We start from the raw sequence: 23,679 nt of genomic DNA on the forward strand, positions 1-23,679 counted from the left end.
GTTAAGCGTTCTGGCGCGATGGCAGAGCTAGGATGGGTGACCTCCCTGGAGAACCTCGTGTCGCGACGTTTACGTAAATTATGGATAAACATCGAAATAATTTGTTTTTAATGAGTTAACCGTCTCCGGAGTAATCTGCGTCATACCCTTCCGCACAGAACCGGCTCACGACAACAAAAATCGATAAATGTTCCCAGAAAATAGAAAAAAAATAAGAAGAAGGAAATAACGAATGTAAAGCTATATTATGCCTGGGATACGATAAAATGGAACCGGAATCGAATTTCGAACTTCCTAAGCGGATTTCTCGAGGAAACGAAGATTAACAGAAGCGTTAAATCGCAAATTAGAGGGTCTTAGAGAAGAATTCGGCTAAATCTCGTCACTCATTGCGTAGTAATGAGTCTCGTCCGTTTTGCCCCAATTTTGTCCAAATCCGGCAGTGCCCGAGCTACTTTCATTTCACATGTCTTATCTGGTCCCGATCGAGATTCAGATGATTGAGCCGAAAATCGTCTGTCAACAAGTAATCAAAAATAAACACGAAAAAGGGTGCAACACGAGGACTTCCCAGGGGGTCCCCATCCTAGTACTCGCTGTCGCCCAAGCACGCTTAACTTCGGAGTTCTGATGGGATCCGGTGCATTAGTGCTGGTATGATCGCACCCGACATTGAGTGGGATGTTTTTTCTTATATCCCTCGAGTACGTGTGGAGCGGGCGGCGATGGACAACCGCGGCACTGCTCTCCGCCAATCATAACCAAGAAGTTAAGCGTTCTGGCGCGATGGCAGAGCTAGGATGGGTGACCTCCCTGGGAAACCTCGTGTCGCGACGTTTACGTAAATTATGGATAAAACAGTCGAAATATTTTTTTAATGTTAACCGTCTCCGGTAATCTGCGTCATACCCTTCCGCACAGAACCGGCTCACGACAACAAAAATCGATAAATGTTCCCAGAAAAGAAAAAAAAATAAGAAGAAGAAATAACGAATGTAAAGCTATTATTATGCCTCGGATACGATAAAAATGGAACCAGAATCGAATTTCGAGCTCTAAGCGGATTTCTCGAGGAACGAAAAGCTTAACAGAAGCGTTAAATTGCAAATTAGAGGTTCTTAGAGAAGAATTCGGCTAAAATCTCGCCAGCTGATTGCGTAGTAATGAGTCTCGTCCGTTTGCCCCGGTTTACAATCAAATTAAGCCTACAATTTTGTCCAAATCCGGCAGTGCCCGAGCTACTTTCATTTCACATGTTTTATCTGGTCCCGATGAGATTCAGATGATTGAGCCGAAAATCGTCTGTCAACAAGTATCAAAAATAGAAAAACACGAAGAGGGTGCAACACGAGGACTTCCCAGGGGTCACCCATCCTGTACTGCTCTCGATCGCCCTATCACGCTGAACTTCGTAGGTTCTGATGGGATCCGGTGCATTATGGCTGGTATGATCGCACCCGAACAATTGAGTGGTTTTATTCTTATATCCCTCGAGTACATGTGGAGCGGGCGGCGATGGACAACAGCGCGGCACTGCTCTCAGCCCAATCATAACCAAGAGTTATCGTTCCTGGCGCGATGGCAGAGCTAGGATGGGTGACCTCCCTGGAAGACCTCGTGTCGCGACCGGTTACGTAAATTATGGTTACAAAAGTCGAAATAATTGTTTTTAATGAGTTACCGTCTCCGGATAATCTGCGTCATAACCTTCCGCACAGAACCGGCTCACGACAACAAAAATCGATAAATGTTCCAGAAAAATAGAAAAAAAAATAAGAAGAAGGAAATAACGAATGTAAAGCTATTAGTAGCCTGGGATACGATAAAAATGGAAACAGGAATCGAATTTCGAACTTCCTAAGCGGATTTCTCAGGAGGAAACGAAAGCTTAACAGAAGCGTTAAATCGCAAATTAGAGGGTCTTAGAGAGAAGGAATTCGGCTAAAATCTCGTCAGCTCATTGCGTAGTAATGAGTCTCGTCCGTTTGCCCGTTTACAATAAATTAGCCTACAATTTTGTCCAAATCCGCAGTGCCCGAGCTACTTTCATTTCACATGTCTTATCTGGTCCGATCGAGATTCAGATGATTTGAGCCGAAAATCGTCTGTCAACAAGTAAGCAAAAATAGAAAAACACGAAAAGAGGTGCAACACGAGGACTTCCCAGGGGGTCACCCATCCTAGTACTGCTCTCGGCCCAAGCACGCTTAACTTCGGAGTTCTGATGGGATCCGGTGCATTAGTGCTGGTATGATCGCACCCACATTGAGTGGGATGTTTATTCTTATATCCCTCGAGTACGTGTGGAGCGGGCGGCGATGGACAACACGCAGGCACTGCTCTCCGCCCAATCAATAACCAGAAGTTAAGCGTTCTGGGCGCGATGCAGAGGTAGGATGGGTGACCTCCCTGGGAAGACCTCGTGTCGCGAACCGTTACAGTAAATTATGGTTAAAAAAGTCGAAATAATTGTTTTTAATGAGTTAACCGTCTCCGGAGTAATCTGCGTCATACCCTTCCGCACAGAACCGCTCACGACAAAAAAATCGATAAATGTTCCCAGAAAATAGAAAAAAAAATAAGAAGAAGGAAATAACGAATGTAAAGCTATTATTATGCCTGTGATACGATAAAATGGAACCAGAATCGAATTTCGAACTTTCTAAGCGGATTTCTCGAAGAAACGAAAGCTTAACAGAAGCGTTAAATCGCAAATTAGAGGGTCTTAGAGAGAAATTCGGCTAAAATCTCGTCATCTCATTGCGTAGTAATGAGTCTCGTCCGTTTGCCCGTTTACAATCAAATTAGCCTACAATTTTGTCCAAATCCGCAGTGCCGAGCTACTTTCATTTCACATGTCTTATCTGGTCCCGATCGAGATTCAGATGATTTGAGCCGAAAAATCGTCTGTCAACAAGTAATCAAAAATAGAAAAAACACGAAAAGGGTGCAACACAGGACTTCCCAAGAGGTCACCCATCCTAGTACTGCTCTCGCCCAAGCACGCTTAACTTCGGAGTTCTGATGGGATCCGGTGCATTAGTGCTGGTATGATCGCACCCGACATTGAGTGGGATGTTTATTCTTATATCTCCTCGAGTACGTGTGGAGCGGGCGGCGATGGACAACACGCGGCACTGCTCTCGCCCAATCATAACCATGAAGTTAAGCGTTCTGGCGCGATGGCAGAGCTAGGATGGGTGACCTCCCTGAGAAGACCTCGTGTCGCGATCGTTACGTAAATTATGGGATAAAACAGTCGAAATATTTGTTTTAAATGAGTTAACCGTCTCCGGAGTAATCTGCGTCATACCCTTCCGCACAGAACCGGCTCACGACAACAAAAATCGATAAATGTTCCCAGAAAATAGAAAAAAAATAAGAAGAAGGAAATAACGAATGTAAAGCTATTATTATGCCTGGGATACGATAAAATAGGAACCGGGATCGAATTTCGAACTTCCTAAGCGGATTTCTCGAGGAATCGAAAGATTAACAGAAGCGTTAAATCGCAAATTCGAGGGTCTTAGAGAAGGAATTCGGCAAAAATCTTGTCAGCTCATTGCGTAGTAATGAGTCTCGTCCGTTTGCCCACAATTTTGTCCAAATCCGGCAGTGCCCGAGCTACTTTCATTTCACATGTCTTATCTGGTCCCGATCGAGATTCAGATAATTTGAGCCGAAAATCGTCTGTCAACCAGTAATCAAAAATAGAAAAACACGAAAAGAGGTGCAACACGAGGACTTCCCAGGGGGTCACCCATCCTAGTACTGCTCTCGCCTAAGCACGCTTAACTTTCGGAGTTCTGATGGGATCCGGTGCATTAGTGCTGGTATGATCGCACCCAACATTGAGTGGGATGTTTATTCTTATATCCCTCGAGTACGTGTGGAGCGGGCGGCGATGGACAACACGCGGCACTGCTCTCGCCCAATCATAACCAAGAAGTTAAGCGTTCTGGCGCGATGGCAGAGGTAGGATGGGTGACCTCCCTGGGAAGACCTCATGTCGCGACCGTTTACATAAATTATGGATAAACAGTCGAAATAATTGTTTTTAATGAGTTAACCGTCTCTGGAATAATCTGTGTCATACCTTTCGCACAGAACCGGCTCACGACAACAAAAATTGATAAATGTTCCCAGAAAATCGAAAAAAAAATAAGAAGAAGAAAATAACGAATGTAAAGCTATTATTATGCCTCGGATACGATAAAATGGAAACAGAATCGAATTTCGAACTTCCTAAGCGGATTTCTCGAGGAAACGAAAGCTTAACAGAAGCGTTAAATTGCAAATTAGAGGGTCTTAGAGAAGGAATTCGGCTAAAATCTCGTCAGCTCATTGCGTAGAAATGAGTCTCGTCCGTTTGCCCGTTTGCCTACAATTTTGTCCAAATCCGGCAGTGCCCGAGATACTTTTATTTCACATGTCTTATCTTGTCCCGATCGAGATTCAGATGATTTGAGCCGAAAATCGTCTGTCAACAAGTAATCAAAAATAGAAAAACACGAAAAGGGGTGCAACACGCGGACTTCCAAGGGGGTCACCCATCCTAGTACTGCTCTCGCCCAAGCACGCTTAACTTCGGAGTTCTGATGGGATCCGATGCACTATTGTTGGTATGATCGCACCCAACAAGAGTGGGATGTTTATTCTTATATCCCTCGAGTACGTGTGGAGCGGGCGGCGATGGACAACACGCGGCACTGCTCTCGCCCAATCATAACCATGAAGTTAAGCGTTCTGGCGCGATGGCAGAGCTAGGATGGGTGACCTCCCTGGGAAGACCTCGTGTCGCGACCGGTTACGTAAATTATGGTTAAAAAAGTCGAACTAATTGTTTTTAATGAGTTAACCATCTCCGGAGTAATCTGCGTCATACCCTTCCGCACAGAACCGGCTCACGACAACAAAAATCGATAAATGTTCCCAGAAAATAGAAAAAAAAATAAGAAGAAGGAAATAACGAATGTAAAGCTATTATTATGCCTGGGATACGATAAAATGGAACCAGAATCGAATTTCGAACTTGCTAAGCGGATTTCTCGAGGAAACGAAAGCTTAACAGAAGCGTTAAATCGCAAATTAGAGGGTCTTAGAGAAGGAATTCGGCTAAAATCTCGTCAGCTCATTGCCTAGTAATGAGTCTCGTCCGTTTGCCCGTTTACAATCAAATTAGCCTACAATTTTGTCCAAATCCGTCGGTGCCCGAGCTACTTTCATTTCACATGTCTTATCCGATCCTGATCGAGATTCAGATGATTTGAGCCGAAAATCGTCTGTCAACAAGTAATCAAAAATAGAAAAACACGAAAAGAGGTGCAACACCAGGACTTCCCAGGAGGTAAACCATCCTAGTACTGCTCTCGCCCAAGCACGCTTAACTTCGGAGTTCTGATGGGATCCGGTGCATTAGTGCTCGTATGATCGCACTCGACATTGAGTGGGATGTTTATTCTTATATCCCTCGAGTACGTGTGGAGCGGGCGGCGATGGACAACACGCGGCACTGCTCTCGCCCAATCATAACCAAGAAGTTAAGCGTTCTGGCGCGATGGCAGAGCTAGGATGGGTGACCTCCCTGGGAAGACCTCGTGTCGCGATCGTTTACGTAAATTATGGATAAAACAGTCGAAATAATTGTTTTAAATGAGTTAACCGTCTCCGGAGTAATCTGCGTCATATCCTTTTGCACAGAACCGGCTCACGACAACAAAAATCGATAAATGTTCCCAGAAAATAGAAAAAAAATAAGAAGAAGGAAATAACGAATGTAAAGCTATTATTATGCCTGGGATACGATAAAATGGAACCGGGATCGAATTTCGAACTTCCTAAGCGGATTTCTCGAGGAAACAAAAGCTTAACAGAAGCGTTAAATCGCAAATTAGAGGGTCTTAGAGAAGGAATTCGGCTAAAATCTCGTCAGCTCATTGCGTAGAAATGAGTCTCGTCCGTTTGCCCGTTTGCCTACAATTTTGTCCAAATCCGGCAGTGCCCGAGCTACTTTCATTTCACATGTCTTATCTGATCCCGATCGAGATTCAGATGATTTGAGCCAAAAATCGTCTGTCAACAAATAATCAAAAATAGAAAAACACGAAAAGAGGTGCAACACGAAGACTTCCCAGGGGGTCACCCATCCTAGTACTGCTCATCCGGTGCATTAGTGCTGGTATAATCGCACCCAACATTGAGTGGGATGTTTATTCTTATATCCCTCGAGTACGTGTGGAGCGGGCGGCGATGGACAACACGCGGCACTGCTCTCGCCCAATCATAACCACGAAGTTAAGCGTTATGGCGCGATGGCAGAGGTAGGATGGGTACGAGATGCGTAGAAATGAGTCTCGTCCGTTTGCCCGTTTGCCTACAATTTTGTCCAAATCCGGCAGTGCCCGAGCTACTTTCATTTCACATGTCTTATCTGGTCCCGATCGAGATTCAGATGATTTGAGCCGAAAATCGTCTGTCAACAAGTAATCAAAAATAGAAAAACACGAAAAGGGTGCAACACGCGGACTTCCAAGGGGGTCACCCATCCTAGTACTGCTCTCGCCCAAGCACGCTTAACTTCGGAGTTCTGATTGGATCCGATGCATTATTGCTGGTATGATCGCACCCAACAAGAGTGAGATGTTTATTATTATATCCCTCGAGTACGTGTGGAGCGGGCGGCGATGGACAACACGCGGCACTGCTCTCGCCCAATCATAACCATGAAGTTAAGCGTTCTGGCGCGATGGCAGAGCTAGGATGGGTGACCTCCCTGGGAAGACCTCGTGTCGCGACCGGTTACGTAAATTATGGTTAAAAAAGTCGAAATAATTGTTTTTAATGAGTTAACCGTCTCCGGAGTAATCTGCGTCATACCCTTCCGCACAGAACCGGCTCACGACAAAAAAAATCGATAAATGTTCCTAGAAAATAGAAAAAAAAATAAGAAGAAGGAAATAACGAATGTAAAGCTATTATTATGCTTGGGATACGATAAAATGGAACCAGAATCGAATTTCGAACTTCCTAAGCGGATTTCTCGAGGAAACGAAAGCTTAATAGAAGCGTTAAATCGCAAATTAGAGGGTCTTAGAGAAGGAATTCGGCTAAAATCTCGTCAGCTCATTGCGTAGTAATGAGTCTCGTCCGTTTGACCGTTTACAATCAAATTAGCCTACAATTTTGTCCAAATCCGCAGTGCCCGAGCTACTTTCATTTCACATGTTTTATCTGGTCCCGATCGAGATTCAGATGATTTGAGCCGAAAATCGTCTGTCAACAAGTAATCAAAAATAGAAAAACACGAAAAGGGGTGCAACACGAGGACTTCCCAAGATGTCACCCATCCTAGTACTGCTCGCGCCCAAGCACGCTTAACTTCGGAGTTCTGATGGGATCCGATGCATTATTGCTGGTATGATCGCACCCGACAAGAGTGGGATGTTTATTCTTATATCCCTCGAGTACGTGTGGAGCGGGCGGCGATAGACAACACGCGGCACTGCTCTCGCCCAATCATAACCATGAAGTTAAGCGTTCTGGCGCGATGGCAGAGGTAGGATGGGTGACCTCCCTGGGAAGACCTCGTGTCGCGACCGGTTACGTAAATTATGGTTAAAAAAGTCGAAATAATTGTTTTTAATGAGTTAACCGTCTCCGAAGTAATCTGCGTCATACCCTTCCGCACAGAACCGGCTCACGACAACAAAAATCGATAAATGTTTCCAGAAAATAGAAAAAAAAATAAGAAGATGGAAATAACGAATGTAAAGCTATTATTATGCCTCGGATACGATAAAATGGAACCAGAATCGAATTTCGAACTTCCTAAGCGGATTTCTCGAGGAAACGAAAGCTTAACAGAAGCGTTAAATCGCAAATTAGAGGGTCTTAGAGAAGGAATTCGGCTAAAATCTCGTCAGCTCATTGCGTAGTAATGAGTCTCGTCCGTTTGCCCGTTTACAATCAAATTAGCCTACAATTTTGTCCAAATCCGGCAGTGCCCGAGCTACTTTCATTTCACATGTTTATCTGGTCCCGATCGAGATTCAGATGATTTGAGCCGAAAATCGTCTGTCAACAAGTAATCAAAAATAGAAAAACACGAAAAGGGTGCAACACGAGGACTTCCCAGGGGTCACCCATCCTAGTACTGCTCTCGCCCAAGCACGCTTAACTTCGGAGTTCTGATGGGATCCGGTGCATTAGTGCTGGTATGATCGCACCCGACATTGAGTGGGATGTTTATTCTTATATCCCTCGAGTACGTGTGGAGCGGGCGGCGATGGACAACACGCGGCACTGCTCTCGCCCAATCATAACCACGAAGTTAAGCGTTCTGGCGCGATGGCAAAGGTAGGATGGGTGACCTCCCTGAGGAAGACCTCGTGTCGCGACCGTTTACGTAAATTATGGATAAAACAGTCGAAATAATTGTTTTTAATGAGTTAACCGTCTCCGGAATAATCTGCGTCATGCCCTTTCGCACAGAACCGGCTCACGACAACAAAAATCGATAAATGTTCCCAGAAAATAGAAAAAAAAATAAGAAGAAGGAAATAACGAATGTAAAGCTATTATTATGCCTGGGATACGATAAAATGGAACCGAATCGAATTTCGAACTTCCTAAGCGGATTTCTCGAGGAAACGAAAGCTTAACAGAAGCGTTAAATCGCAAATTAGAGGGTCTTAGAGAAGGAATTCGGCTAAAATCTCGTCAGCTCATTGCGTAGTAATGAGTCTCGTCCGTTTGCCCGTTTACAATCAAATTAGCCTACAATTTTGTCCAAATCCGGCAGTGCCCGAGCTACTTTCATTTCACATGTCTAATCCGGTCACGATCGAGATTCAGATGATTTGAGCCGAAAATCGTCTGTCAACAAGTAATCAAAAATAGAAAAACACGAAAAGGGGTGCAACACGAGGACTTCCCAGGGGGTCACCCATCCTAGTACTTCTCTCGCCCAAGCACGCTTAACTTCTGAGTTATGATGGGATCCAGTGCATTAGTGCTGGTATGATAGCACCCGACATTGAGTGTGATGTTTATTCTTATATCCCTCAAGTACGTGTGGAGCGGGCGGCGATGGACAACACGCGGCACTGCTCTCACCCAATCATAACCATGAAGTTAAGCGTTCTGGCGCGATGGCAGTGCTAGAATGAGTGACCTCCCAGGGAAGACCTCGTGTCGCGAAATGTTTACATAAATTATGGATAAAACAGTCGAAATAATTGTTTTTAATGAGTTAACCGTCTCCGGAGTAATCTGCGTCATACCCTTCCGCACAGAACCGGCTCACGACAACAAAAATCGATAAATGTTTCCAGAAAATAGAAAAAAAATAAGAAGAAGGAAATAACGAATGTAAAGCTATTATTATGCCTGGGATACGATAAAATGGAACCGGAATCGAATTTCGAACTTCCTAAGCGGATTTCTCGAGGAAACGAAAGCTTAACAGAAGCGTTAAATCGCAAATTAGAGGTTCTTAGAGAAGGAATTCGGCTAAAATCTCGTCAAATCATTGCGTAGTAATGAGTCTCGTCCGTTTGCCCGTTTACAATCAAATTAGCCTACAATTTTGTCCAAATCCGGCAATACCCGAGCTACTTTCATTTCACATGTCTTATCTGGTCCCGATCGAGATTCAGATGATTTGAGCCGAAAATCGTCTGTCAACAAATAATCAAAAATAGAAAAACACGAAAAAGGGTGCAACACGGGGACTTCCCAGGGGGTCACCCATCCTAGTACTGCTCTCGCCCAAGCACGCTTAACATCGAAGTTCTGATGGGATCCAATACATTAGTTCTGGTATGATCGCACCCGACATTGAGTGGGATGTTTATTCTTATATCCCTCGAGTACGTGTGGAGCGGGCGGCGATGGACAACACGCGGCACTGCTCTCGCCCAATCATAACCATGAAGTTAAGCGTTCTGGCGCGATGGCAGAGGTAGGATGGGTGACCTCCCTGGGAAGACCTCGTGTCGCGACCGGTTACGCAAATTATGGTTAAAAAAGTTGAAATAATTGTTTTTAATGAGTTAACCATCTCCGAAGTAATCTGCGTCATACCCTTCCGCACAGAATCGGCTCACGACAACAAAAATCGATAAATGTTTCCAGAAAATAGAAAAAAAATAAGAAGAAGGAAATAACGAATGTAAAGCTATTATTATGCCAGTGATACGATAAAATGGAACCGGAATCGAATTTCGAACTTCCTAAGCGGATTTCTCGAGGAAACGAAAGCTTAACAGAAGCGTTAAATCGCAAATTAGAGGGTCTTAGAGAAGGAATTCGGCTTAAATCTCGTCAGCTCATTGCGTAGCAATGAGTCTCGTCCGTTTGCTCGTTTACAATCAAATTAGCCTACAATTTTGTCCAAATCCGGCAGTGCCCGAGCTAGTTTCATTTCACATTTCTTATCTGGTCCCGATCGAGATTCAGATGATTTGAGCCGAAAATCGTCTGTCAACAAGTAATCAAAAATAGAAAAACACGAAAAAGGAGCAACACGAGGACTTCCCCCAGTGGGTCACCCATCCTAGTATTGCTCTCGCCCAAGCACGCTTAACTTCGGAGTTCTGATGGGATCCGGTGCATTAGTTCTGGTATGATCGCACCCGACATTGAGTGGGATGTTTATTCTTATATCCCTCGAGTACGTGTGGAGCGGGCGGCGATGGAAAACACGCGGCACTGCTCTCGCCCAATCATAACCATGAAGTTAAGCCTTCTGGCGCGATGGCAGAGGTAGGATGGGTGACCTCTCTGGGAAGACCTCGTGTCGCGACCGTTTACGTAAATTATGGATAAAACAGTCGAAATAATAGTTTTTAATGAGTTAACCGTCTCCGGAGTAATCTGCGTCATAGCCTTCCGCCGAGAACCGGCTCACGACAACAAAAATCGATAAATGTTCCCAGAAAATAGAAAAAAAAATAAGAAGAAGAAAATAACGAATGTAAAGCTATTATTATGCCTAGGATACGATAAAATGGAACCGGAATCGAATTTCGAACTTCCTAAGCGGATTTCTCGAGGAAACGAAAACTTAATAGAAGCGGTAAATCGCAAATTAGAGGGTCTTAGAGAAGGAATTCGGCTGAAATCTCGTCAGCTCATTGCGTAGTAATGAGTCTCGTCCGTTTGCCCGTTTACAATCAAATTAGCCTACAATTTTGTCTAAATCCGGCAGTGCCCGAGCTACTTTCATTTCACATGTCTTATCTGGTCACGATCGAGATTCAGATGATTTGAGCCGAAAATCGTCTGTCAACAAGTAATCAAAAATAAAAAAACACGAAAAGGGGTGCAACACAAGCGGATTTCTCGAGGAAACGAAAACTTAATAGAAGCGGTAAATCGCAAATTAGAGGGTCTTAGAGAAGGAATTCGTCTAAAATCTCGTCAGCTCATTGCGTAGTAATGAGTCTCGTCCGTTTGCCCGTTTACAATCAAATTAGCCTACAATTTTGTCCAAATCCGGCAGTGACCGGGCTACTTTCATTTCACATGTCTTATCTGGTCCTGATCGAGATTCAGATGATTTGAGCCGAAAATCGTCGTCAACAAGTAATCAAAAATAGAAAAACACTAAAAAGGTTGCAACACGGGGACTTCCCAGGGGGGGGGGTCACCCATCCTAGTAATGCTCTTGACCAAGCTCGCTTAACATCGAAGTTCTGATGGGATCCAATGCATTAGTGCTGTTATGATCTCACCCGACATTGAGTGGGATGTTTATTCTTATATCCCTCGAGTACGTGTGGAGCGGGCGGCGATGGACAACACGCGGCACTGCTCTCGCCCAATCATAACCATGAAGTTAAGCGTTCTGGCGCGATGGCAGAGCTAGGATGGGTGACCACCCTGGGAAGACCTCGTGTCGCGACCGTTTACGTAAATTATGGATAAAACAGTCGAAATAATTGTTTTTAATGAGTTAACCGTCTCCGTAGTAATCTGCGTCATACCCTTCCGCACAGAACCGGCTCACGACAACAAAAATCGATAAATGTTCCCAGAAAATAGAAAAAATAATAAGAAGAAGGAAATAACGAATGTAAAGCTATTATTATGCCTGGGATACGATAAAATAGAACCAGAATCGAATTTCGAACTTCCTAAGCGGATTTCTCGAGGAAACAAAAACGTAATAGAAGCGGTAAATCGCAAATTAGAGGGTCTTAGAGAAGGAATTCGGCTAAAATCTCGTCAGCTTATTGCGTAGTAATGAGTCTCGTCCGTTTGCCCGTTTACAATCAAATTAGCCTACAATTTTGTCCAAATCCGGCAGTGCCCGAGCTACTTTCATTTCACATGTCTTATATGGTCCCGATCGAGATTCAGATGATTTGAGCCGAAAATCGTCTGTCAACAAGTAATCAAAAATAGAAAAACACGAAAAAGGGTGCAACACGAGGACTTCCCATAGGCACCCATCCTAGTCCTGCTCTCGCCCAAGCACGCTTAACTTCGGAGTTCTGATGGGATCCGGTGCAATAGTGCTGGTATGATCGCACCCGATATTGAGTGGGATGTTTATTCTTATATCCCTCGAGTACGTGTGGAGCGGGCGGCGATGGACAACGCGCGGCAGTGCTCTCGCCCAATCATAACCATGAAGTTAAGCGTTCTGGCGCGATGGCAGAGGTAGGATGGGTGGGGAAGACCTCGTGTCGCGACAGTTTACGTAAATTATGGATAAAACAGTCGAATGTAAAGCTAAAATCTCGTCAACAAGAGGACTTCCCAGGGGGACACCCATCCTAGTACTGCTCTCGCCCAAGCATGCTTAACTTCGAAGTTCTGATGGGATCCGGTGCATTAGTGTTGGTATGATCGCACCCGACATTGCGTGGGATGTTTATTCTTATATCCCTTGAGTACGTGTGGAGTGGGCGGCGATGGACAACACGTGGCACTGCTCTCGCCTAATCATAACCATGAAGTTAAGCGTTCTGGCGCGATGGCAGAGGTAGGATGGGTGACCTCCCTGGGAAGACCTCGTGTCGCGACCGTTTACGTAAATTATGGATAAAACAGTCGAAATATTTGTTTTTAATGAGTTAACCGTCTCCGGAGTAATCTGCGTCATACCCTTCCGCACAGAACCGGCTCACGACAACAAAAATCGATAAATGTTCCCAGAAAATAGAAAAAATAATAAGAAGAAGGAAATAACGAATGTAAAGCTATTATTATGACTGTGATACGATAAAATAGAACCGGAATCGAATTTCGAACTTCCTAAGCGGATTTCTCGAGGAAACGAAAGCTTAACAGAAACGGTAAATCGCAAATTAGAGGGTCTTAGAGAAGGAATTCGGCTAAAATCTCGTCAGCTCATTGCGTAGTAATGAGTCTCGTCCGTTTGCCCGTTTACAATCAAATTAGCCTACAATTTTGTCCAAATCCGACAGTGCCCGGGCTACTTTCATGTCACATGTCTTATCTGGTCCCGATCGAGATTCAGATGATTTGAGCCGAAAATCGTCTGTCAACAAGTAATCAAAAATAGAAAAACACTAAAAAGGGTGCAACACGAGGACTTCCCAGGGGGTCACCCATCCTAGTACTGCTCTCGCCCAAGCACGCTTAACTTCGGAGTTCTGTTGGATCCGGTGCATTAGTGCTGGTATGATCGCACCCGACATTGAGTGGGATGTTTATTCTTATATCCCTCGAGTACGTGTGGAGCGGGCGGCGATGGACAACACGCGGCACTGCTCTCGCCCAATCATAACCATGAAGTTAAGCGTTCTGGCGCGATGGCAGAGGTAGGATGGGTGACCTCCCTGGGAAGACCTCGTGTCGCGACCGTTTACGTAAATTATGGATAAAACAGTCGAAATAATTGTTTTTAATGAGTTAACCTTCTCCGGAGTAATCTGCGTCATACCCTTCCGCACAGAACCGGCTCACGACAACAAAAATCGATAAATGTTCTCAGAAAATAGAAAAAAAATAAGAAGAAGGAAATAACGAATGTAAAGCTATTATTATGCATGGGATACGATAAAATGGAACCGGAATCGAATTTCGAACTTCCTAAGCGGATTTCTCGAGGAAACGAAAGCTTAACAGAAGCGGTAAATCGCAAATTAGAGGGTCTTAGAGAAGGAATTCGGCTAAAATCTCGTCAGCTCATTGCGTAGTAATGAGTCTCGTCCGTTTGCCCGTTTACAATCAAATTAGCCTACAATTTTGTCCAAATCCGGCAGTGCCCGAGCTACTTTCATTTCACATGTCTTATCTGGTCCCGATCGAGATTCAGATGATTTGAGCCGAAAATCGTCTGTCAACAAGTAATCAAAAATAGAAAAACACTAAAAAGGGTGCAACACGAGGACTTCCCAGGGGGTCACCCATCCTAGTACTGCTCAAGCCCAAGCACGCTTAACTTCGGAGTTCTGATGGGATCCGGTGCATTAGTGCTGGTATGATCGCACCAGACATTGCGTGGGATGTTTATTCTTATATCCCTCGAGTACGTGTGGAGCGGGCGGCGATGGACAACACGCGGCACTGCTCTCGCCTAATCATAACCATGAAGTTAAGCGTTCTGGCGCGATGGCAGAGGTAGGATGGGTGACCTCCCTGGGAAGACCTCGTGTCGCGACCGTTTACGTAAATTATGGATAAAACAGTCGAAATAATTGTTTTTAATGAGTTAACCGTCTCCGGAGTAATCTGCGTCATACCCTTCCGCACAGAACCGGCTCACGACAACAAAAATCGATAAATGTTCCCAGAAAATAGAAAAAAAATAAGAAGAAGGAAATAACGAATGTAAAGCTATTATTATGCCTGAGATACGATAAAATGGAACCAGAATCGAATTTCGAACTTCCTAAGCGGATTTCTCGAGGAAACGAAAGCTTAACAGAAGCGGTAAATCGCAAATTAGAGGGTCTTAGAGAAGGAATTCGGCTAAAATCTCGTCAGCTCATTGCGTAGTAATGAGTCTCGTCCGTTTGCCCGTTTACAATCAAATTAGCCTACAATTTTGTCCAAATCCGGCAGTGCCCGAGCTACTTTCATTTCACATGTCTTATCTGGTCCCGATCGAGATTCAGATGATTTGAGCCGAAAATCGTCTGTCAACAAGTAATCAAAAATAGAAAAACACGAAAAGGGGTGCAACACGAGGACTTCCCAGGGGGTCACCCATCCTAGTACTGCTCTCGCCCAAGCACGCTTAACTTCGGAGTTCTGATGGGATCCGGTGCATTAGTGCTGGTATGATCGCACCCGACATTGAGTGGGATGTTTATTCTTATATCCCTCGAGTACGTGTGGAGCGGGCGGCGATGGACAACACGCGGCACTGCTCTCGCCTAATCATAACCATGAAGTTAAGCGTTCTGGCGCGATGGCAGAGGTAGGATGGGTGACCTCCCTGGGAAGACCTCGTGTCGCGACCGTTTACGTAAATTATGGATAAAACAGTCGAAATAATTGTTTTTAATGAGTTAACCGTCTCCGGAGTAATCTGCGTCATACCCTTCCGCACAGAACCGGCTCACGACAACAAAAATCGATAAATGTTCCCAGAAAATAGAAAAAAAATAAGAAGAAGGAAATAACGAATGTAAAGCTATTATTATGCCTGGGATACGATAAAATGGAACCAGAATCGAATTTCGAACTTCCTAAGCGGATTTCTCGAGGAAACGAAAGCTTAACAGAAGCGGTAAATCGCAAATTAGAGGGTCTTAGAGAAGGAATTCGGCTAAAATCTCGTCAGCTCATTGCGTAGTAATGAGTCTCGTCCGTTTGCCCGTTTACAATCAAATTAGCCTACAATTTTGTCCAAATCCGACAGTGCCCGGGCTACTTTCATTTCACATGTCTTATCTGGTCCCGATCGAGATTCAGATGATTTGAGCCGAAAATCGTCTGTCAACAAGTAATCAAAAATAGAAAAACACTAAAAGGGTGCACACGAGGTCACCCATCCTAGTACTGCTCTCAGCCCAAGCACGCTTAACTTCGGAGTTCTGATGGGATCCGGTGCATTAGTGCTGGTATGATCGCACCCGACATTGAGTGGGATGTTTATTCTTATATCCCTCGAGTACGTGTGGAGCGGGCGGCGATGGACAACACGCGGCACTGCTCTCGCCTAATCATAACCATGAAGTTAAGCGTTCTGGCGCGATGGCAGAGGTAGGATGGGTGACCTCCCTGGGAAGACCTCGTGTCGCGACCGTTTACGTAAATTATGGATAAAACAGTCGAAATAATTGTTTTTAATGAGTTAACCGTCTCCGGAGTAATCTGCGTCATACCCTTCCGCACAGAACCGGCTCACGACAACAAAAATCGATAAATGTTCCCAGAAAATAGAAAAAAAAATAAGAAGAAGGAAATAACGAATGTAAAGCTATTATTATGCCTGGGATACGATAAAATGGAACCGGAATCGAATTTCGAACTTCCTAAGCGGATTTCTCGAGGAAACGAAAGCTTAACAGAAGCGGTAAATCGCAAATTAGAGGGTCTTAAAGAAGGAATTCGGCTAAAATCTCGTCAGCTCATTGCGTAGTAATGAGTCTCGTCCGTTTGCCCGTTTACAATCAAATTAGCCTACAATTTTGTCCAAATCCGGCAGTGCCCGAGCTACTTTCATTTCACATGTCTTATCTGGTCACGATCGAGATTCAGATGATTTGAGCCGAAAATCGTCTGTCAACTAGTAATCAAAAATAGAAAAACACGAAAAGGGGTGCAACACGAGGACTTCCCAGGGGGTCATCCATCCTAGTACTGCTCTCGCCAAAGCACGCTTAACTTCGGAGTTCTGATGGGATCCGGTGCATTAGTGCTGGTATGATCGCACACGACATTGAGTGGGATGTTTATTCTTATATCCCTCGAGTACGTGTGGAGCGGGCGGCGATGGACAACACGCGGCACTGCTCTCGCCTAATCATAACCATGAAGTTAAGCGTTCTGGCGCGATGGCAGAGGCTAGGATGGGTGACCTCCCTGGGAAGACCTCGTGTCGCGACCGTTTACGTAAATTATGGATAAAACAGTCGAAATAATTGTTTTTAATGAGTTAACCGTCTCCGGAGTAATCTGCGTCATACCCTTCCGCACAGAACCGGCTCACGACAACAAAAATCGATAAATGTTCCCAGAAAATAGAAAAAAAAATAAGAAGAAGGAAATAACGAATGTAAAGCTATTATTATGCCTGGGATACGATAAAATGGAACCGGAATCGAATTTCGAACTTCCTAAGCGGATTTCTCGAGGAAACGAAAGCTTAACAGAAGCGGTAAATCGCAAATTAGAGGGTCTTAGAGAAGGAATTCGGCTAAAATCTCGTCAGCTCATTGCGTAGTAATGAGTCTCGTCCGTTTGCCCGTTTACAATCAAATTAGCCTACAATTTTGTCCAAATCCGGCAGTGCCCGAGCTACTTTCATTTCACATGTCTTATCTGGTCCCGATCGAGATTCAGATGATTTGAGCCGAAAATCGTCTGTCAACAAGTAATCAAAAATAGAAAAACACGAAAAGGGGTGCAACACGAGGACTTCCCAGGGGGTCATCCATCCTAGTACTGCTCTCGCCAAAGCACGCTTAACTTCGGAGTTCTGATGTGATCCGGTGCATTAGTGCTGGTATGATCGCACCCGACATTGAGTGGGATGTTTATTCTTATATCCCTCGAGTACGTGTGGAGCGGGCGGCGATGGACAACACGCGGCACTGCTCTCGCCCAATCATAACCATGAAGTTAAGCGTTCTGGCGCGATGGCAGAGGTAGGATGGGTGACCTCCCTGGGAAGACCTCGTGTCGCGACCGTTTACGTAAATTATGGATAAAACAGTCGAAATAATTGTTTTTAATGAGTTAACCGTCTCCGGAGTAATCTGCGTCATACCCTTCCGCACAGAACCGGCTCACGACAACAAAAATCGATAAATGTTCCCAGAAAATAGAAAAAAAATAAGAAGAAGGAAATAACGAATGTAAAGCTATTATTATGCCTGGGATACGATAAAATGGAACCAGAATCGAATTTCGAACTTCCTAAGCGGATTTCTCGAGGAAACGAAAGCTTAACAGAAGCGGTAAATCGCAAATTAGAGGGTCTTAGAGAAGGAATTCGGCTAAAATCTCGTCAGCTCATTGCGTAGTAATGAGTCTCGTCCGTTTGCCCGTTTACAATCAAATTAGCCTACAATTTTGTCCAAATCCGACAGTGCCCGGGCTACTTTCATGTCACATGTCTTATCTGGTCCCGATCGAGATTCAGATGATTTGAGCCGAAAATCGTCTGTCAACAAGTAATCAAAAATAGAAAAACACTAAAAAGGGTGCAACACGAGGACTTCCCAGGGGGTCACCCATCCTAGTACTGCTCAAGCCCAAGCACGCTTAACTTCGGAGTTCTGATGGGATCCGGTGCATTAGTGCTGGTATGATCGCACCCGACATTGAGTGGGATGTTTATTCTTATATCCCTCGAGTACGTGTGGAGCGGGCGCTGATGGACAACACGCGGCACTGCTCTCGCCCAATCATAACCATGAAGTTAAGCGTTCTGGCGCGATGGCAGAGGTAGGATGGGTGACCTCCCTGGGAAGACCTCGTGTCGCGACCGTTTACGTAAATTATGGATAAAACAGTCGAAATAATTGTTTTTAATGAGTTAACCGTCTCCGGAGTAATCTGCGTCATACCCTTCCGCACAGAACCGGCTCACGACAACAAAAATCGATAAATGTTCCCTGAAAATAGAAAAAAAAATAAGAAGAAGGAAATAACGAATGTAATGCTATTATTATGCCTGGGATACGATAAAATGGAACCGGAATCGAATTTCGAACTTCCTAAGCGGATTTCTCGAGGAAACGAAAGCTTAACAGAAGCGGTAAATCGCAAATTAGAGGGTCTTAGAGAAGGAATTCGGCTAAAATCTCGTCAGCTCATTGCGTAGTAATGAGTCTCGTCCGTTTGCCCGTTTACAATCAAATTAGCCTACAATTTTGTCCAAATCCGGCAGTGCCCGAGCTACTTTCATGTCACATGTCTTATCTGGTCCCGATCGAGATTCAGATGATTTGAGCCGAAAATCGTCTGTCAACAAGTAATCAAAAATAGAAAAACACGAAAAGGGTGGCAACACGAGGACTTCCCAGGGGGTCACCCATCCTAGTACTGCTCTAAGCCCAAGCACGCTTAACTTCGGAGTTCTGATGGGATCTGGTGCATTAGTGCTGGTATGATCGCACCCGACATTGAGTGGGATGTTTATTCTTATATCCCTCGAGTACGTGTGGAGCGGGCGCTGATGGACAACACGCGGCACTGCTCTCGCCTAATCATAACCATGAAGTTAAGCGTTCTGGCGCGATGGCAGAGGTAGGATGGGTGACCTCCCTAGGAAGACCTCGTGTCGCGACCGTTTACGTAAATTATGGATAAAACAGTCGAAATAATTGTTTTTAATGAGTTAACTGTCTCCGGAGTAATCTGCATCATACCCTTCCGCACAGAACCGACTCACAACAACAAAAATCGATAAATGTTCCCTGAAAATAGAAAAAAAAATAAGAAGAAGGAAATAACGAATGTAATGCTATTATTATGCCTGGGATACGATAAAATGGAACCAGAATCGAATTTCGAACTTTCTAAGCGGATTTCTCGAGGAAACGAAAGCTTAACAGAAGCGGTAAATCGCAAATTAGAGGGTCTTAAAGAAGGAATTCGGCTAAAATCTCGTCAGCTCATTGCGTAGAATGAGTCTCGTCCGTTTGCCCGTTTACAATCAAATTAGCCTACAATTTTGTCCAAATCCGGCAGTGCCCGAGCTACTTTCATTTGACATGTCTTATCTGGTCACGATCGAGATTCAGATGATTTGAGCCGAAAATCGTCTGTCAACTAGTAATCAAAAATAGAAAAACACGAAAAGGGGGGCAACACGAGGACTTCCCAGGGGGTCATCCATCCTAGTACTGCTCTCGCCAAAGCACGCTTAACTTCGGAGTTCTGATGGGATCCGGTGCATTAGTGCTGGTATGATCGCACCCGACATTGAGTGGGATGTTTATTCTTATATCCCTCGAGTACGTGTGGAGCGGGCGGCGATGGACAACACGCGGCACTGCTCTCGCCCAATCATAACCATGAAGTTAAGCGTTCTGGCGCGATGGCAGAGGTAGGATGGGTGACCTCCCTGGGAAGACCTCGTGTCGCGACCGTTTACGTAAATTATGGATAAAACAGTCGAAATAATTGTTTTTAATGAGTTAACGGTCTCCGGAGTAATCTGCGTCATACCCTTCCGCACAGAACCGGCTCACGACAACAAAAATCGATAAATGTTCCCTGAAAATAGAAAAAAAAATAAGAAGAAGGAAATAACGAATGTAATGCTATTATTATGCCTAGGATACGATAAAATTGAACCGGAATCGAATTTCGAACTTCCTAAGCGGATTTCTCGAGGAAACGAAAGCTTAACAGAAGCGGTAAATCGCAAATTAGAGGGTCTTAGAGAAGGAATTCGGCTAAAATCTCGTCAGCTCATTGCGTAGAATGAGTCTCGTCCGTTTGCCCGTTTACAATCAAATTAGCCTACAATTTTGTCCAAATCCGACAGTGCCCGGGCTACTTTCATTTCACATGTCTTATCTGGTCCCGATCGAGATTCAGATGATTTGAGCCGAAAATCGTCTGTCAACAAGTAATCAAAAATAGAAAAACACTAAAAAGGGTGCAACACGAGGACTTCCCAGGGGGTCACCCATCCTAGTACTGCTGAAGCCCAAGCACAGCTTAACTTCGGAGTTCTGATGGGATCCGGTGCATTAGTGCTGGTATGATCGCACCCGACATTGAGTGGGATGTTTATTCTTATATCCCTCGAGTACGTGTGGAGCGGGCGGCTGATGGACAACACGCGGCACTGCTCTCGCCTAATCATAACCATGAAGTTAAGCGTTCTGGCGCGATGGCAGAGGTAGGATGGGTGACCTCCCTGGGAAGACCTCGTGTCGCGACCGTTTACGTAAATTATGGATAAAACAGTCGAAATAATTGTTTTTAATGAGTTAACCGTCTCCGGAGTAATCTGCGTCATACCCTTCCGCACAGAACCGACTCACGACAACAAAAATCGATAAATGTTCCCTGAAAATAGAAAAAAAAATAAGAAGAAGGAAATAACGAATGTAATGCTATTATTATGCCTGGGATACGATAAAATGGAACCAGAATCGAATTTCGAACTTCCTAAGCGGATTTCTCGAGGAAACGAAAGCTTAACAGAAGCGGTAAATCGCAAATTAGAGGGTCTTAAAGAAGGAATTCGGCTAAAATCTCGTCAGCTCATTGCGTAGTAATGAGTCTCGTCCGTTTGCCCGTTTACAATCAAATTAGCCTACAATTTTGTCCAAATCCGGCAGTGCCCGAGCTACTTTCATTTCACATGTCTTATCTGGTCCCGATCGAGATTCAGATGATTTGAGCCGAAAATCGTCTGTCAACAAGTAATCAAAAATAGAAAAACACGAAAAGGGGTGCAACACGAGGACTTCCCAGGGGGTCATCCATCCTAGTACTGCTCTCGCCAAAGCACGCTTAACTTCGGAGTTCTGATGGGATCCGGTGCAATAGTGCTTGTATGATCGCCCCCGATATTGAGTGGGATGTTTATTCTTATATCCCTCGAGTACGTGTGGAGCGGGCGGCGATGGACAACACGCGGCACTTCTCTCGCCCAATCATAACCATGAAGTTAAGCGTTCTGGCGCGATGGCAGAGGTAGGATGGGTGACCTCCCTGGGAAGACCTCGTGTCGCGACCGTTTACGTAAATTATGGATAAAACAGTCGAAATAATTGTTTTTAATGAGTTAACTGTCTCCGGAGTAATCTGCGTCATACCCTTCCGCACAGAACCGGCTCACGACAACAAAAATCGATAAATGTTCCCTGAAAATAGAAAAAAAAATAAGAAGAAGGAAATAACGAATGTAAAGCTATTATTATGCCTGGGATACGATAAAATGGAACCGGAATCGAATTTCGAACTTCCTAAGCGGATTTCTCGAGGAAACGAAAACTTAATAGAAGCGATAAATCGCAAATTAGAGGGTCTTAGAGAAGGAATTCGGCTAAAATCTCGTCAGCTTATTGCGTAGTAATGAGTCTCGTCCGTTTGCCCGTTTACAATCAAATTAGCCTACAATTTTGTCCAAATCCGGCAGTGCCCGAGCTACTTTCATTTCACATGTCTTATCTGGTCCCGATCGAGATTCAGATGATTTGAGCCGAAAATCGTCTGTCAACAAGTAATCAAAAATAGAAAAACACGAAAAAGGGTGCAACACGAGGACTTCCCAAGGGGTCACCCATCCTAGTACTGCTCTCGCCCAAGCACGCTTAACTTCGGAGTTCTGATGGGATCCGGTGCATTAGTGCTGGTATGATCGCACCCGATATTGAGTGGGATGTTTATTCTTATATCCCTCGAGTACGTGTGGAGCGGGCGGCGATGGACAACACGCGGCACTTCTCTCGCCCAATCATAACCATGAAGTTAAGCGTTCTGGCGAGATGGCAGAGGTAGGATGGGTGACCTCCCTGGGAAGACCTCGTGTCGCGACCGTTTACGTAAATTATGGATAAAACAGTCGAAATAATTGTTTTTAATGAGTTAACCGTCTCCGGAGTAATCTGCGTCATACCCTTCCGCACAGAACCGGCTCACGACAACAAAAATCGATAAATGTTCCCAGAAAATAGAAAAAAAATAAGAAGAAGGAAATAACGAATGTAAAGCTATTATTATGCCTGGATACGATAAAATGGAACCGGAATCGAATTTCGAACTTCCTAAGCGGATTTCTCGAGGAAACGAAAGCTTAACAGAAGCGGTAAATCGCAAATTAGAGGGTCTTAGAGAAGGAATTCGGCTAAAATCTCGTCAGCTTATTGCGTAGTAATGAGTCTCGTCCGTTTGCCCGTTTACAATCAAATTAGCCTACAATTTTGTCCAAATCCGGCAGTGCCCGAGCTACTTTCATTTCACATGTCTTATATGGTCCCGATCGAGATTCAGATGATTTGAGCCGAAAATCGTCTGTGAACAAGTAATCAAAAATAGAAAAACACGAAAAAGGGTGCAACACGAGGACTTCCGATAGGCACCCATCCTAGTCCTGCTCTCGCCCAAGCACGCTTAACTTCGGAGTTCTGATGGGATCCGGTGCAATAGTGCTGGTATGATCGCACCCGATATTGAGTGGGATGTTTATTCTTATATCCCTCGAGTACGTGTGGAGCGGGCGGCGATGGACAACACGCGGCACTGCTCTCGCCCAATCATAACCATGAAGTTAAGCGTTCTGGCGCGATGGCAGAGGTAGGATGGGTGACCTCCCTGGGAAGACCTCGTGTCGCGACCGTTTACGTAAATTATGGATAAAACAGTCGAAATAATTGTTTTTAATGAGTTAACCGTCTACGGAGTAATCTGCATCATACCCTTCCGCACAGAACCGAATCACGACAACAAAAATCGATAAATGTTCCCAGAAAATAGGAAAAAAAATAAGAAGAAGGAAATAACGAATGTAAAGCTATTATTATGCATGGGATACGATAAAATGGAACCGGAATCGAATTTCGAACT

The 23,679-nt window shown here is 44.6% G+C and overlaps 25 non-coding genes and 2 pseudogenes across 25 annotated transcripts; all 27 read right to left on the reverse strand.

Moving 5' to 3' along the window:
* Window positions 1–549: 549 nt before the first annotated feature.
* On the reverse strand, window positions 550–668 carry LOC142507502 (5S ribosomal RNA). The gene has a single exon (XR_012805758.1). It is a non-coding gene; the product is annotated as a 5S ribosomal RNA (ribosomal RNA).
* A 1,474-nt stretch (window positions 669–2,142) lies between these two features.
* Window positions 2,143–2,262, reverse strand: LOC142513613 (5S ribosomal RNA). Its single transcript, XR_012809551.1, has one exon. It is a non-coding gene; the product is annotated as a 5S ribosomal RNA (ribosomal RNA).
* A 682-nt stretch (window positions 2,263–2,944) lies between these two features.
* LOC142510634 (5S ribosomal RNA) lies at window positions 2,945–3,062 on the reverse strand. Its single transcript, XR_012808665.1, has one exon. It is a non-coding gene; the product is annotated as a 5S ribosomal RNA (ribosomal RNA).
* A 665-nt stretch (window positions 3,063–3,727) lies between these two features.
* Window positions 3,728–3,847, reverse strand: LOC142514765 (5S ribosomal RNA). Its single transcript, XR_012810642.1, has one exon. It is a non-coding gene; the product is annotated as a 5S ribosomal RNA (ribosomal RNA).
* A 670-nt stretch (window positions 3,848–4,517) lies between these two features.
* On the reverse strand, window positions 4,518–4,636 carry LOC142506787 (5S ribosomal RNA). The gene has a single exon (XR_012805066.1). It is a non-coding gene; the product is annotated as a 5S ribosomal RNA (ribosomal RNA).
* A 683-nt stretch (window positions 4,637–5,319) lies between these two features.
* On the reverse strand, window positions 5,320–5,438 carry LOC142507016 (5S ribosomal RNA). Its single transcript, XR_012805284.1, has one exon. It is a non-coding gene; the product is annotated as a 5S ribosomal RNA (ribosomal RNA).
* A 1,070-nt stretch (window positions 5,439–6,508) lies between these two features.
* On the reverse strand, window positions 6,509–6,627 carry LOC142517249 (5S ribosomal RNA). The gene has a single exon (XR_012813004.1). It is a non-coding gene; the product is annotated as a 5S ribosomal RNA (ribosomal RNA).
* A 682-nt stretch (window positions 6,628–7,309) lies between these two features.
* On the reverse strand, window positions 7,310–7,428 carry LOC142516621 (5S ribosomal RNA). The gene has a single exon (XR_012812406.1). It is a non-coding gene; the product is annotated as a 5S ribosomal RNA (ribosomal RNA).
* A 681-nt stretch (window positions 7,429–8,109) lies between these two features.
* Window positions 8,110–8,227, reverse strand: LOC142510941 (5S ribosomal RNA). Its single transcript, XR_012808695.1, has one exon. It is a non-coding gene; the product is annotated as a 5S ribosomal RNA (ribosomal RNA).
* A 684-nt stretch (window positions 8,228–8,911) lies between these two features.
* On the reverse strand, window positions 8,912–9,030 carry LOC142517401 (5S ribosomal RNA). Its single transcript, XR_012813149.1, has one exon. It is a non-coding gene; the product is annotated as a 5S ribosomal RNA (ribosomal RNA).
* A 684-nt stretch (window positions 9,031–9,714) lies between these two features.
* Window positions 9,715–9,833, reverse strand: LOC142507448 (5S ribosomal RNA). Its single transcript, XR_012805707.1, has one exon. It is a non-coding gene; the product is annotated as a 5S ribosomal RNA (ribosomal RNA).
* Window positions 9,834–10,515: 682 nt separating this feature from the next.
* Window positions 10,516–10,636, reverse strand: LOC142509104 (5S ribosomal RNA). The gene has a single exon (XR_012807292.1). It is a non-coding gene; the product is annotated as a 5S ribosomal RNA (ribosomal RNA).
* A 1,785-nt stretch (window positions 10,637–12,421) lies between these two features.
* Window positions 12,422–12,538, reverse strand: LOC142508514 (5S ribosomal RNA). The gene has a single exon (XR_012806724.1). It is a non-coding gene; the product is annotated as a 5S ribosomal RNA (ribosomal RNA).
* Window positions 12,539–12,750: 212 nt separating this feature from the next.
* Window positions 12,751–12,858, reverse strand: LOC142512426 (5S ribosomal RNA; annotated as a pseudogene).
* Window positions 12,859–13,547: 689 nt separating this feature from the next.
* On the reverse strand, window positions 13,548–13,665 carry LOC142515168 (5S ribosomal RNA). The gene has a single exon (XR_012811025.1). It is a non-coding gene; the product is annotated as a 5S ribosomal RNA (ribosomal RNA).
* Window positions 13,666–14,348: 683 nt separating this feature from the next.
* Window positions 14,349–14,467, reverse strand: LOC142513520 (5S ribosomal RNA). Its single transcript, XR_012809463.1, has one exon. It is a non-coding gene; the product is annotated as a 5S ribosomal RNA (ribosomal RNA).
* A 683-nt stretch (window positions 14,468–15,150) lies between these two features.
* LOC142513411 (5S ribosomal RNA) lies at window positions 15,151–15,269 on the reverse strand. Its single transcript, XR_012809359.1, has one exon. It is a non-coding gene; the product is annotated as a 5S ribosomal RNA (ribosomal RNA).
* Window positions 15,270–15,938: 669 nt separating this feature from the next.
* LOC142512032 (5S ribosomal RNA) lies at window positions 15,939–16,057 on the reverse strand (annotated as a pseudogene).
* Window positions 16,058–16,741: 684 nt separating this feature from the next.
* LOC142514493 (5S ribosomal RNA) lies at window positions 16,742–16,860 on the reverse strand. The gene has a single exon (XR_012810383.1). It is a non-coding gene; the product is annotated as a 5S ribosomal RNA (ribosomal RNA).
* Window positions 16,861–17,545: 685 nt separating this feature from the next.
* On the reverse strand, window positions 17,546–17,664 carry LOC142514804 (5S ribosomal RNA). The gene has a single exon (XR_012810681.1). It is a non-coding gene; the product is annotated as a 5S ribosomal RNA (ribosomal RNA).
* A 683-nt stretch (window positions 17,665–18,347) lies between these two features.
* On the reverse strand, window positions 18,348–18,466 carry LOC142510861 (5S ribosomal RNA). The gene has a single exon (XR_012808687.1). It is a non-coding gene; the product is annotated as a 5S ribosomal RNA (ribosomal RNA).
* A 684-nt stretch (window positions 18,467–19,150) lies between these two features.
* Window positions 19,151–19,270, reverse strand: LOC142507527 (5S ribosomal RNA). The gene has a single exon (XR_012805782.1). It is a non-coding gene; the product is annotated as a 5S ribosomal RNA (ribosomal RNA).
* Window positions 19,271–19,953: 683 nt separating this feature from the next.
* Window positions 19,954–20,072, reverse strand: LOC142514916 (5S ribosomal RNA). Its single transcript, XR_012810788.1, has one exon. It is a non-coding gene; the product is annotated as a 5S ribosomal RNA (ribosomal RNA).
* Window positions 20,073–20,755: 683 nt separating this feature from the next.
* On the reverse strand, window positions 20,756–20,875 carry LOC142507385 (5S ribosomal RNA). The gene has a single exon (XR_012805644.1). It is a non-coding gene; the product is annotated as a 5S ribosomal RNA (ribosomal RNA).
* A 685-nt stretch (window positions 20,876–21,560) lies between these two features.
* Window positions 21,561–21,679, reverse strand: LOC142514078 (5S ribosomal RNA). The gene has a single exon (XR_012809990.1). It is a non-coding gene; the product is annotated as a 5S ribosomal RNA (ribosomal RNA).
* Window positions 21,680–22,363: 684 nt separating this feature from the next.
* LOC142507077 (5S ribosomal RNA) lies at window positions 22,364–22,482 on the reverse strand. The gene has a single exon (XR_012805342.1). It is a non-coding gene; the product is annotated as a 5S ribosomal RNA (ribosomal RNA).
* Window positions 22,483–23,164: 682 nt separating this feature from the next.
* Window positions 23,165–23,281, reverse strand: LOC142509277 (5S ribosomal RNA). The gene has a single exon (XR_012807460.1). It is a non-coding gene; the product is annotated as a 5S ribosomal RNA (ribosomal RNA).
* Between the last annotated feature and the right edge of the window lie 398 nt (window positions 23,282–23,679).

The sequence above is a fragment of the Primulina tabacum genome, chromosome 10, assembly GCF_025594145.1.
Source record: "Primulina tabacum isolate GXHZ01 chromosome 10, ASM2559414v2, whole genome shotgun sequence".
Taxonomy (NCBI): domain Eukaryota; kingdom Viridiplantae; phylum Streptophyta; class Magnoliopsida; order Lamiales; family Gesneriaceae; genus Primulina; species Primulina tabacum.